The sequence below is a fragment of the Otolemur garnettii genome, unplaced genomic scaffold (genome assembly GCF_000181295.1).
Source record: "Otolemur garnettii isolate 467f Iridium unplaced genomic scaffold, OtoGar3 scaffold00040, whole genome shotgun sequence".
Lineage (NCBI taxonomy): Eukaryota > Metazoa > Chordata > Mammalia > Primates > Galagidae > Otolemur > Otolemur garnettii.
The window spans coordinates 4,896,920-4,911,697 of record NW_003852435.1 but is presented as its reverse complement, the minus strand read 5'-3'; positions in this window follow the sequence as shown (position 1 = coordinate 4,911,697).

Sequence of the window (14,778 nt, the reverse complement as noted above, 5' to 3'; positions counted from 1 at the left end):
TTGGTTCCTCCCTAATTCAGCATGATTTCATTTTGGCCATTGCATTTACCAATAGCATCACACTATGACTTTCAAATGGACATGAATCTTGGGAGGATGTCATTTAACCTAGTTCACCACTCAATTCATTTTCTGATTCCACTAAGTCTAAGACTGATTATGAAGGAACCTCTCTTCTTTGTGAACTTCATTTTATAGTATATGACGTTGCTGCATATCATGCATTTTTTATAACCTGCCTGTCAGATTTATATTAATCAGGAACTAAGCACAATTGCATTTTTACTGATGTTAATGTCCTAGCAGGGAAAATGCTGTATTCTTGTTGTTTAAGCAGATTCCAATTGCTTGTTCATCTTTCTTCTGCTTTTTAAATTTTGGATATATAATTAAATATGTTTGTAAATCTAAGACTTACAATATGCCAAAATGGTTTTTCCCCATCTTTTGATGATATATGCCTCTATGAAACCTAAAATATTAAACCTTATGACCTATTATTTAGTGGTGGACATCCTCCTCATTGACTTAGTAGTATCCCTAGATAGTAGATACTTTGCACTGCAACATTTCTGACATGCTTATCTGAATAAATGCTAATGACTTTTAGCATTTCCTAATTATTTCAAAGTTAAACAAAAGAATTAGCTCATCTCTCTCTCTTTTATTCAAGCGAATGACACAAAGGTAACTAGATGGTAGAATATAATGATCTTAGCATATCCCCTTGGTAATGTATAATCGCTAGTCTGTTTTTGTACTGTGCTTTTTTATTACAGTTATTATTATTGTTTTAATATTAAGAAGTAAATAAACATAAATTATAACTGGAAATAATTAGTTTAAAAGTTAACCATAATTTTACAGATAGGTTTGAATATTATATCTCAAACTTTTTATAATCAAACTATTTAAATTGGGGTTAAATATTCTTGTTCGAGTACATGGATTTGAGAAGATATATGGAATAAATGAGAGAAAATTTTAGAAAACTTCTTAGTAGTGAAAAATATGAAGGTTTACAGTCAAAACGTCTAAAAATATTCATTATTTCAAAGAGCCAGTAGCTAGCACAGAAACTGTGAGCTTTCTATTAGATCTGCGAAAAAAGGCAGGTGGGCTATGGGACGGGAGTCCCTGAGGAAATCTTCATGAGCTTCAGCAGTTTCCTGGGTAAGTGGTAGTTGAGAGATGCCATGAGCAGGCAACTGAGATATGAATAATATATAAAATGAAATACGTAACTCACATATTTCCTTTTTATTTTTATATAAAGAGAATATGTCAATTTATGGTATAATAATTTTAACACATGTAGTAAGAAGGAGTCAAAGAAGATTTGAAAATCTTATATGCTTATAGCATCATTATGTTTTGGCAATTCTAAACAATCTCAATTATAAAAAATAAATTTCCCTCACTCATACCCCAGCCCACCTATAACCCTTCCATCACTTGCACTACATCAGAATTAAGTTACTTCTTCTGATGAAATATTCTCTGCTATATGCTTTGTAAATCTACCTTGATAGTAAGTTTTCAGTGCTTGAGATGGAAGGGCACAGAGGTGGAAGGTAGAGGATAAGCTAGGATGGCTGAGGTGGGTGGCAGAAATGAAGATGAAATGAGTCTATATCGAATCTCTTATTTGACTTGAATAAAGATCCCAAACATTAAAATAATCATAACTTAATCAATTATAATGTATGGAGGTCAGGGGAAAAAGAAATAGAAACTAATGTTGAGACCTATAAATCGTCACTTTGCCTGCTTTCAGATGTATGGTAGGTTATGGTGTTGATTGACTAACAGCCAACGCCGACCCTGGCTCACTCTTACCTCCCGCCTTCCCTGTTGCCCTTTCCACAATGCTTGCTTGATGAATATATGCTATGTGGTGTTTAGCGACCAGGAGTAAAGTATAGAGAAAAACAGGTACCATTCTGCTTCATATTGTGTTTTTAAGCTAGAAATAATTCACTTAGGAACACCTTAGGATGTAGTAATTATTACTGTGTTTGATAAAAACAGATGAAGTAAAAAAATATTGGGAAACATATATACTTGATAAAAACACAGAACAGATAAAAAATGAACAAGTAAACAGAATTACAGATATTCTATTGAAATATATCTGCTTGAGCTACTAGGCATTAGATTTAAGATACATTGACTCGTGCAAATGCTTCGCAACTTACTAGCAATGTCTAAGATATAATACACGAAAATGTTTTACAAGAATATGTTTGATGTTAAAATTCTAGCAACATTGACTGCATTGATTCATATTGATAATGAGACTTGAGCGAAACATAAAATTATAGTAAACGAATGTAAAAGGCAAGGTGAAAGCAATAATTGACTTCCAAAGCCTTTTCATAAGATATCAAAATGCTGAGATGGCTAATACTATGATTTAGGAATTAAAAAAAATCTAACTCAATATATAAACAACTACGCTCTCACAGGATAGAAAAACACGGGTATATTCTAGTAAGGGGAGCGGGGAAGAGGGATGGGGAAAGGAGAGGGGGGAGGTAATTGCCAAGTTCTCACCCAAAGTGCACAATGTAAAGGTGTTCAGCACACCCACTGGGTGAAGAAGGGTCCACTACAACTTGAACTCTACCTTAGAAATGAAAACAATGTAACCTAAATATTTGTAATTTCTTATCAATCTGAAATAAAAAAAATGGACTGCTTTTTAAACTCTCAAAATTATATTATTCCAGAAACTGAACATCTCTCTCTCTCTCTCTCTTTTTGTGTGTGAGGAGGGACATTGAGAGAAACTCCTCAGTGGAGGCATACTCTCCACTAGAGGAGGAAGGAATAAAACTTTAAGTGACGGCTTACTACATTTCTTACATTTCTTCTCAAATTATAACCAGACGATTCCAATTCCAGGATCAAAATTGTTTTCAGAAAACATGACAGATAGATTTGGTTTGTGATTTCAATAAAACGCTATCTTTTGATGTTGTTGAGAATGCATAGATTATATAATTTGTAATGAGTTGGGTAACTAATATTACAAATAGAGGAAAAGGTCTCCAAACTGACTCTCATACCTCAATTTGAAGAAAATTTTAATTGACTCAAATTGATTGGATAAATATGTAAATTAAAATCTCCCTCATTCTATTCAGTAAAGACCAGATTATGTCCACTATAATACTATTGATAATTTTATCAGATATCATTTGGGGATTAGTTTTCCGAGTGTCATTTTGATGCCTTTGTCATCTAAAGGATCAGCAATTTATTTTCTTTCATCTCTACACATATAAAAATGCCCCTTCAAGGACCTTTGAAATATTGACTAAACAACAACAAAACAATGCATAGACGTCCTTTCAGATTGTTTCAGGTTTAAAATCAACTTGAACATTCTGGGTGTATATTTAATATTATTGTTTATTATTCACTTTTTTAGTAAACAATTCTAATTTTCCGTGACTTACAAGAGACATTTACCTTCAGATTACATTCCTCAGGAGCAGTTAAAATTCAGATGTTGAACTCGCTCCACATCTCTTCTTCTGGGCCTCATGCTCAAGTGCCAGCTCTTCTTCAGAACACGTTACTCTGGAGGATGCGTGGAATGAGGGGAAAGCGGCAAAAATGCGGGATTACTTTTAAAGTCTCAGCTCAGAACTAACACACTGTCACCTCTGTTCCGACTGGTTCCAGAAAGCCACGTAACCATGCCCGGAAATGAGGTGAGGAAGTACACTGCCCTTACACGCGACGATGGGAGGGGATGATTAAACAGCTAATGGGCAAGACAATGAATTCTTGCTGAGAACCATAAATAATCAATCATCAATGTATTTTTAAGTCCTCCTTTGCCATTAAAGTATGACATGTTTGAAAACAAGAATGAGCTTTTGAACATTTTAATGCCACTTCTACACAGAATTCACAGTGCTTTCAAAATGTATATAATTGGCAAACATTTGCATGTTAAATTGAAAGGAAAATAACTGCGAATGAGTTAATTCTGTTCTTGCTGTTACTCATTCCACCTGCCCTTGGTTACTGACTATAAAGAAGAAAGAAAAGAAAGAGAAAACAACCACCCTGATGCTTTGGAGAACGTTGGTCATTTTTTTTTTTTTTTTTTAACAGTATGTCCCCAATTGATGGACACTATAATGTCCTCTTTATGTACTCGGAAAGGTGAGAATTTGTAGAGGCACAATTTTTAAATGTTCTGCAGCCTGTCGCTAGGGTCTGGAGGGACATTCAAAGACTGAAATTAGGGGTTCTTAGTAGTCCCAGGGGGGAAAATTCCTGTAATTGGGATTCACACTGAGAATATAAAGAACATTAAAATGCCATTAACTTCAACCATGCACACTCTGGTAATACATTAAATCTAATTATTATGACATTATAGAAATATGCCTAGTATCCAAATGTTCTTTAAGCTATTTACAAAAGTGAATAGAAAAGTGCATTTGGTATCAGAGAATATGTTAACTTAATTGTAGAGGGGAAAAAAGCCTCCTCACTCCATGTAGAGAAAATTCAGCACAAAGTACTTGGATCTATATTTATGATTCTCAGGCATATCATAGCCAATTCAGTTCATGGAAAGTGAATGAATTTCAAATGGACTGGTTTCACAGGACTAAGCACTGAGACAGAAATATGTGAAGAAAAAGGAGAGGAGTCTCTCAGTTACTTATTGTTTGTTGATTTTCTTCCATTTTTTTTTTTGTTGCAATTTTTTGCCCTCTTTTTAATTTGCCTTTTGACTGGCACTGCTTTGATATCCTGAACAGACAGCTGCTGCCAAATTCACCAAAGGCAAAATGTTGCTAACTGCCAATTGAGTTTTTAATGTTTTGTTTTGTGTTAGCATTGTTAAAATCACTAAATGATTTTCTAACAAATCACACCACTGGCTATCGTTGTTTTGCCCAGCACAACAATCTGCCTGAGCAGAGATCTTTTTGGTTTGACAATAACTCTAAATGTGTAAGCATTTTGAAGATAAATATGCTGTGATCATGCTTAAAACTAGATGTAAAGTGTAAAAATGAATATTTAATTGCATAAAACCCATTCAGTTTGAAAGGATTGTGCTTGCTCTCTTTCTCCCTCTTTGTCTTTCTTTCCCAGTTTACCAACCATTTATTAAGAGTTTAATAATAATGGAAAGAAAGGAATATTCTCTATCAAATGTTCAATCTTTGTTATATTTTCTGTTTTATACATAAAAGGATAAACTCAATTAGAAGGAAACAAAAAAGTGGACCTGTGTAATTAACTCATCTCATTATAAACCTGAGCCAATGGAATCTCCCCAAATTATAATTAGGCTCAAGTGTAAAATTGCTCACTCATATCTCATGTACAGAAATTACTAAAATCCTACTGTCACCATAAAATGTATAGTAAAGGACTTTTTAGAAAATGTTGTGCAAAATACTCTTTTTTAATCTTCTGGACAGCTGACTGGAATGAAAGTTTAATTATAAGTTAATATAAATATAAATACATTTTTTCTTAGTATAGATAGACTATGAAGTTTTAGAGATCATATTTCAACAGAATTTTATGCAGAAGATAAATAATAGGCATTATGAAATACTAAATTGTCCAGGTTCTTATCTCCATGAATACAATTTCCAACAAATGTGAGAATTCCACATTCTGAGCTATACATATATTATATGTATATATTATATAGAGACATGTAGAATCTTTCAATACCGCAGATATTTTTAAAAACTTAAGAGGAAAGTAATAATCTTTTATATATGCATAGATATTTACTATTTCTGTTACTCCATCTCCATTTTTGGAAAACACAGTTTTCCCTTCAATATAATTTACCTTCAGCCTGCAGCATTTCCTACAAAGTAGGTTTACAGGAAAATATTTCTTATTGGTTTTATCACATGAAAATCTATTTATTTCAAAATTAGTCTTGAATAATATTTTTTAAGATATTCACTTGGATTTGACTATTTTTTACTTTTCCAGTTTTATGTACATTGTCCCAATAGCTTTGGTTTATACAATTTCTGTTGAGAAATCCAGTGTCATTGGAATCATTTTCCCTCTGTACGCCTTCCTTTGCTCTAGTGTTTTACTCTAGCTGCTTTAAAATTTTTTTTTTTATCTTTTCTGTTCAGTAGTTCTCTTGTCATGGTTTTCTTTTAGATTAGTCTATTGAAGATTTGAAGACTCAGTGAACTTCAAAAAAATACCTTTGTATTTATGACTTATGTCAAACCTAGGAATTATTTCTTCAGGTAATTTTTTTCTGGTCCAAATCTTTCTTCTCTCCAATTGAAATTCTAGTGACAAACATTTACACATTTGCATAAAAGAATCTCAGGTCCACAAAGTTCTATTAACTTTTAATTCTGTTTTAATTTTGTCCATTCTTCAGAATGGATAATTTTGACTGATTTATCTGAAATTTAATTGTTTTCCCTATCATTTCCATTCTTCTATGGAGAAGAATGCACATTGAGTATTTTGTTAAATTTAAAATGATATAATTTTTAGTTCTATAATTGGACTAATACATTTTCAGCTTATGCTATCTGTTGAAAACTTCCTTTTTCTACTAAATTCGAGTGTGTTTATCTTTATTTCATGAACAAATAATATTCGCTTTTTAGTATTTGTCTGATATTTCATTACCTAGGTTAAATTCTGTTGAATTTTTTTTTCCCTTGAGAACTTGTCACGTTTTCCCATCCATTGAATAGCAAGTTGTTTTGGATTCTGTTCTGAACATTATAAATATGTAGACACTAGACTTTGGTCTAATCTTTGGGGGATATATTTCTTTTTTTAATAAGAATAAACTAAAATGAGATATGTTCACATTCAACACTACCTCATTTTCAATAAATGATCATTCCTATCCAATTCATTTTTCCAAGCTTGTATATTCTATCTTAGCTCTCTCCTATACATTTTTACTCAGCGTGTAGTCTCAGACTTTGACCATGTTTTATCAGCTCAGTCATCAAACATTGCACTATGCTGAAAGGGGCAATCTCAGCTATGCACCATGCAGGAGTAAGTCTAAACCTTATCCAGGTGAATGATCATGACAAAATACTGTAAACCATTTGCATTTTCTCATATTTAAAGGGTTGAAATATAAAAGGTATGAAACTGTTGAAAATCATTAAAAAAAAGGACAAATGAGGAAGAACATGTAAGGTTATAAAAAGCAATTTCTTTTTTTCTTTCTTTCTTTCTTTTTTTTTGAGACAGAGCCTCAAGCTGTTCCCCTGGGTAGAGTGCTATGGCTTCACTGCTTACAGCAACCTCCAACTCCTGGGCTCAAGCCAGTCTCCTGCCTCCGCCTCCCAAGTAGCTGCGACCACAGGCACCAGCCACAGTGCCCAGCTATTTTTTGGTTGCAGCCATTATTGTTGTTTGGCAGGTCCGGGCTGGATTCGAACCCGCCAGCTTAGGTGTATGTGGCTGGCGCCTTAGTCACTTGAGCCACAGGCGCCAAGCCAAAAAGCAATTTCTTAAAATGAAAACTTTAATGCAAACAAGTTAATGGAAAGACACATAGTAAACAGATACGGTTAAACTAAAAGCAACAAAGTGCTATTTTTTCTAATGATTCAAAAGTCAAAAATTACCTGATATGGGTAACCATGCTCCACTTGTATGAGTATAACTTGATATAAGCATTTTGGGGAAAAATTTGGTAGTAATCCAAGAAATAAAATATTTACATATTTTGATCCAGCATTCTACTTATACATGCATTTTTTGAGGAAAAAATCACACAATTATAGGAGGCACCTCTGGCTCAAGGAGTAGGGTGCTGGCCCCATATGCCAAGGGTGGTGGGTTCAAATCCACCCCCGGCCAAAAACTGCAAAAAAAAGAAAAATCACACAATTATGTAATAGATTTTGATTTAGAATAGTCTCTTATGTATTATTTAGTCAAATAGACAGAAAGGATCTTGATGTCCATCATAAAGAAATCAATATATAATGTGTCATGAGTAATTGCAATAAAATATTATGAATCATTTAGAAATGATTAATTTGATGTCATGTGACACACAAATAGATTTTTTCAAGGCTATCTCACAAGCACAGTAGTAAATACCTATGTACTGGAGGATAGTGGGAAAAAATTAGAAGATTAGAGCTCTCTGTATTGTTAGCTCAACCACATTTTCTCAGCATGCATATTTCTGAACAAGCCAGTGGCTTCTTACTGAAAGCACCTGGATTTCTGCTCAAGGACTTTCTCTAATTTCATTAATGTGCATAATTCATATTAGGGGAAAGTCAAATTGAATGTGCATTAAATTCCCCAAAGCCACTATTAACCAGTGATGACTAAACATTGGTTGATATGTACTACATTTTTCTTATTTCACGGGAAAGCCAGATTAGTTGGCTATGTTTCCAGGAAGGCCCAAAGGATGTCACCTTCAATAAATGGATGAGGAATACAATACTGATATGAGATCAGGGACATTTCATTAAACTTTGTCATGGCTCCACTCAGCAGGCCAGATGGTAGGAAATAGATGCTACTAAAATTTAGCTGCCAAAGTAAATTGGGATAATAGGATTATGGAATAATAAAGAAGGTAGTAATGACACTTAACCACTTAACTGTTGACAAGAAGTTGGATATAACTTACTTAATAGGCAGAAACCTAGAAATGGTTAATAGAAACATTTATTCAGAGAGGTCTGTGGCAATGACTAATTGAATATTGTGCTGAAAGGGATATAGATGGATGCAAAAGAGTTTTTTAATTCATATTCATATAGCCAAATTGTTCAAGAGGAGGTAAGTGAACAGAAGATCAGATTCTTCAATAAAGAGATCAAATTTCCTTGCACAATATCCAAATTTGAGCCAGTTCATAGACCTAAAAATTCATCAATTTAATGGATGGTGGTAATGTCTGGAGGACTATATGCAGTATCTTTTGCCCTAGTCTTCCCCAAGGAATATACAAACCTTTATCATATCAACTGTCCACTGAACAAAAGGGGATCATTTTGATGGATATTGGTCTGAGCTGACTTTATTTTCAGGAAGTCCCAAACAACATCATATGCCCACTGTTATAATAAGAGCATATAAGAGCAAAATGACAAATTGAGTCATAAACCAATTTGTTATTCTAATCAGTTCGATCGATAGGAGTATCTCTGCTCATTTATGCCATTGCCTTATTCTCTGAGCACATACTTAGAATGGATTTACATTAAATTAGAGGTCTTATATTAGTGCCTGAATGTGTAGTAAGAACCATTACAAAAGAGAGGACCAAATGGACACCTATGAAGCTCTCGGCCAGCACAACCAAGAGAGTAAGTCCGAAATAATACCTATTCTGGCCAGAATAACTAAAATTGTCTCATTTTCAAATATTCATGGAAAGTAGGAATGGGTGGCTGCTATCAAATCATAGTCTGGTTTCTGCAGAATTCAGATGGATCACACACATGACACATGCCACAATCCTAACTTCTGATACCTTTATTAGAATAATAGCAGTGTATCAGCAACTTGGAGTCTTACTTTAACAGCCATTTCATTTTTTTTTTTTTCTTTTCACATCTGAAAAGGGGCACTAAAGAGCACTATCCTTTTGTCTTTGTCCAGACCTCACCTGTGTTTTACTAAATAATTTAAAAGACCTTGATTATTTTTGTTTGATACAGAGTATCACACTATATGGATATGTTATTCATATTTCCCATTTCCCCATAATATTCTAGTTAGTTCAAGTTGTTCAACAAAGGGACACAAAGACGGGATTGGAAGTCCAAGCTATTTATCGGGGAAAATACATGTGTGAGAAAAAAGGAGAAGTAGGCAGCAAAAATAGCTGTGGGAATGCAATACAGTCTATGAAGGAGAGGGCAGGAAAGATGGATGGGTAGACAGTCTCAGACTGAAGCATAAGTTCAGGAAAGCTTTGGCCAAGTCAATGGATATTTTTTGAGTAAAAGTCTTATGACAGAAGATTTTTCCATCTAGTATATATGGACCTGCTGTGCTTTGTTATCATTTGACAACTGCCTGTGGGAAATGTAGCCTCAGCAACATTGCATTAATGGAGTCAGAGCACAGCAGCTGTGGCCGCCCAGCCAATGTATTTTCCTCAGCAGCAGATCTAAGTGGTGTGTTTCTGTGGCTACTATAATAACCGAGAGTAATAAAGTTTTTTGACTTTCACACGCTCATTTCATTATAACGTCCTATGTACTTTTCTTTTGCTGAAAGTCTTTGGCTTGTTTTTTGAAAACTAAGTTGAAACATTATCCTCTGAGTATGAACTGTTCAGAAAAGGGGCTATACAGGATCAGCTTGCTTTCTTTCATTCTGGAAAACCTTTAATACGATTATCTTTTTGGAAGTCTATATCTAAGTCATGTTATTGTATATCCAGTATCAAATTTTTCAAATCATGTAGCCGTCACTTCTAGCATTTGTTTCCCCTCTTACTAATGAAACAAAATTATTTTTGAAATGAAGCGCAGCTAAAATGAAATAATAAATTAAGATAAATAATACTTTTTTGTTTTTCCCTCATTTATACAATGCTGATAATAGGAATGGAATATTACAAGATAACAGTACTCTGTATATTCTCAATAATTGAGCACTTTATCCTATCTTTTCTTCCCTGATTACTTAGATTTTTAACTGATATTGCCTTGTGTATTATATTACTTTTGTTCATATTTATTCTTCCTATTAAAATAGGGTGTGTAATAAACACAACTTTTATATCATTTGCATTTTCATGATCAAAATTAAGCAGCATATTATGTTTATTGTAAGCCATACTTGTTATTGAATTCTTATTTAATTGGTCATATGATATAAATTTTCAAAGCATATCATAAGACTTCATCAATTTAATATCTTAAATAAGACAGCAAGTTTTCATCTTCCTTTATTTAGGAAAAAAATAGATTCTCATTGTTTTAGTCAAAGAAAAGTTTATTTAGCTTAAAATTCTGTAGGCTGGAAAGTTCAAGAGCATAATACTTCATATGGCTGGCTTTTGGTGAGGGCCATGTGCTGGGTCAAAATATGGTGGGATTCATTGCCTGCCATGGCTGAAAATTATTCCATTGTGTATATAAATTAGAATAGAAAGTCAGGATGTGGACAGAGATCACGTGGTGAGAGAGGAAGCAAGGGTGAGTCTAGGAAGCCAAATTCACCTTTATAACAATCTGGTCGCATAGTAATTAATCCTGTCTCTAGCAAGTGAGAACTAACTTTCACCAGATTGTATTAATCTATTCCTGAGTGAGCTACCCCACTACCCAGCCATCTCCCACTAGGCTCTACCTTCCAACACTGATTCACTGGCAATTAAACTTCAACATGAATTTTGGCAGGAAAAACCACATCCAAACCATGACACTCATCAATATGAATTTTGCCCTGTAATCACACAGAGTTTGCTATTCACTGTCTGTATATCATGTACACACACACATCTATACACACGGTATGTTCTGACATCAAATTATATATTTGTATAACAAAACTAGTGGCAAAAACTTTTGGATTATGAATGATACCTGTCACAAGTAATATAAATTCTCTGAGTGAAGAACACAGTAAAAGTTCAATCCTTAGTTGTTATCCCTGAACTGTCACCTACTCTCCGCATAGAAAGAAAGATTGGTTTTTGTACAATTAAAGAAATCAACAAATTTATTGCATTATTTCTCCCATCCATGCTTTGGGTTTGATATGGAGGTAATAAGAGTACCTGTAGTTGAAGTTTGTAAACTCTTTGGAACTAGAAAGAAGTGAGGTACATACGTATGATATCTTAGCTGTCCCTTGATAATAGAAAATGAAGCCACCAGTCCAGAAAGCATAAGGAAAATCTTCCTACGATAGTAAGACTGAGACGTTGGAATTAGCCAAGTTGTTTTACCTACTATGCATTGTCGAATGTTGTATACTTAAAATGAGCAAGCATATTGAACTATTTATTTTTCTGACTTACAGGTAGTTCAATAAAAGCTAAATACAATGACACTGACAATCACATAAGATGGTTACAAACAAAACAAAATTTTATCATCAAAAACTCTTAACTCCAAAAGGTAATAAACATGCAAGAGGCAAAAATGTTTTCTCATAGTAACATATGCTGATCCTTATGCTCCTCTTTCCTACCCCTCTGAAATCCAATTAATGTTAAGCAGATACAAAGAGAGTCCAGACTCTAAAAAGCAGGGACTTAATTGCTTGGATGCAAAAGTTAGAAATCGCATATGAGATTTACATATTCCTTAGGATCTTGGGTTGGATGGGATGGAAAGAGCATAGGACTCAGTTTTATACTTCAAGCACAGACTGCCTCAGGTTCGCCACAGCAACATTGATAAGCATGTCATGTCATTCCTTTCAAAAATTCAGAAAACTAGCACCATCATTTAAGCATTTTATTTTTTCTTATAGCAGTTTCTCTCCTCATATTTTGAAACATTCCCTTGCATAGCATTAGGGACACCAATAACTTTCATTTTAAAACCACTAAATCCCAAGCTATTTATTTCATCACATTTGTAAGTGAACATTATATGTTGTTATTGCCAATAGGGTTTTCCTATACAGCTGATGAACCCATGCCATACACTCCATTGGTAAACTGCCAGTTAATGAAAATAAAATCTAGGAAATATGAGACTCCAGGAAAAAAATAATGGCTGAAATAAAGGCAATAGTGATGTACAAGACTATAATTTTCAATGACTATGTAATCCCTGATCATACTTCATATTGTAAGCATAGGTTCATTCAGTTATTGAGTGTAACTCAATATTGTCAGTGTAGGCTCATCCTTTTAAATGAAAACTTAAAGATATTACATGTGCATTCTAACATTTCTGTTAACATTTCATTTTTGGAATTATTAAGCTATAAGTTTTAACAAAGGAAAATCAGCAATGAAATTAAAAATTATTATATTATCCCTCTTTTCTTCACCAGTTTGTTCAACACGCTAGCCCTTGGCATATTTAATGGCTAGTTTGAATTTTTGTCTAACGTTGTTACAGTTTCTTGAACTTGCTATAACATATACGGCTACTAGTAAATTCTTTTTATTCATATTAAAATCACATTTAACCATTGCAACTCTATTTGATTCTGATAATCACAATATAGAGACAGGAATTTATAAAATTTTACCTTATTCATATTAAGGTGAAGGTTTATAGCAGAAAGGATCGATTGTATTTGCTCTGCTTCTTCTGTTGTATCAGAAGAGACCAGCGTCGTATCACATGGTCAGCATTCAAATCACACATCATATAACAGTGATGTAAAATATAAACAATTTCTTTCTCTGGGGATTTAAAATTTCCTGCTATTATTTCTCCAAAATAAATGACTGGTTCCAAATCCCCCAAACCTCTTTTTTATACGTAGCAGATGTGCCCCCTTCTCCCCAACTTGTCATTTAAGCGTTCCCATACTTCTGTTTTTAGGTTTGTTGCTTCCCTAATAGATGTGTTTTCACAAAGTCATTTAGCCTTTGATAAAGTATCATTTAAAAAAAATGCTCTCTTCTCAGGAAGGTCCTTTGTTAATTTATATTTTCTCAGTGACTGTCCCTCTACTTGCTAATACCAATTAAATGTCAGCATCCCCCAGATAACACCATATTCAAAACTCATTATTTCAAATATGATATTCTCACTCCCTTTCAGGATGACTTACCTGAAAGGAGTAAAATATATGTACTTAAGTAGGCTTGATTACTTTTTTAAAGAGGCAGCATTAGAAGGTCTTCACACATCAATTAAATACAATTTACAGTCAACTCATGTCTGTTGCAAATCAGTCCTGAGCACAGAATTTTCAAACACTTTCATCTCTTTTTTTTTTTTATCAGTTATTCATCCTGAATAAAAATATAACAAAATATATTTGAAAAGCAGTCCACATAACAAATGAAGTTTAATTGGATAGAGAAATTCCAATTTCCCTTCAAATTCAAAATAATGAGTACAGTTTTCAAGACTCAAATAATCACGAACTGTCAGGGCCTTATTAGGCTACCTCAAGTTTCAAAACTAACCATATGAACAAAGAGAAAATGATCAATAAGGAGGTAAACTTTATAAATAGACTAAATTAGACAAAACAGCAATGTAAAACAGAATCATTTCAGATTCTAATTCTCAATTTATATAAAACTACCCTAGTTAACCTAAGAGAGAAAAATAAGCAGTAATGGATAGAAAGAGACTTGTACAATAGGCAATACATGGGGAAGACAGCTCTGCTGCCCACATGGATGGTATCTATGCATTTTTGTTGGTTTGTTTTCAAAAAAGTTGTATGAATTAATCATATACACGTTGCCTGAAACATGTATACATTATGGAATGCCCAGACCAATACATACATTACTTTATATAGTCTCCATTTAAATCCCCATATTAAAATCCTTTTGATACATTTTTACTATGTATATTTTCAAAATAATTGAATCCATCAAAAGCACCAAGGGGTGTGGAGCTGTTTGTTTTTTATTCTCAGGTGAATTTCTGGAGTTGTCTAAGAACATCCAGGGCTTTCCTAAGCAATACAGGGTCTTCAAGGGACGCAGTAGCCTAGTAATATTATCTCTGTTCATGCTCCACTCAATTCACAGTCCATTCTACTTCTTTTGTTCTTCATTCTCTCAAAACTTTTGAAATCATCTCTGGAAAAAAAATTAGTTTTTTTGTTTTTGTTTTTTTTTTGTAAAGCAACGGA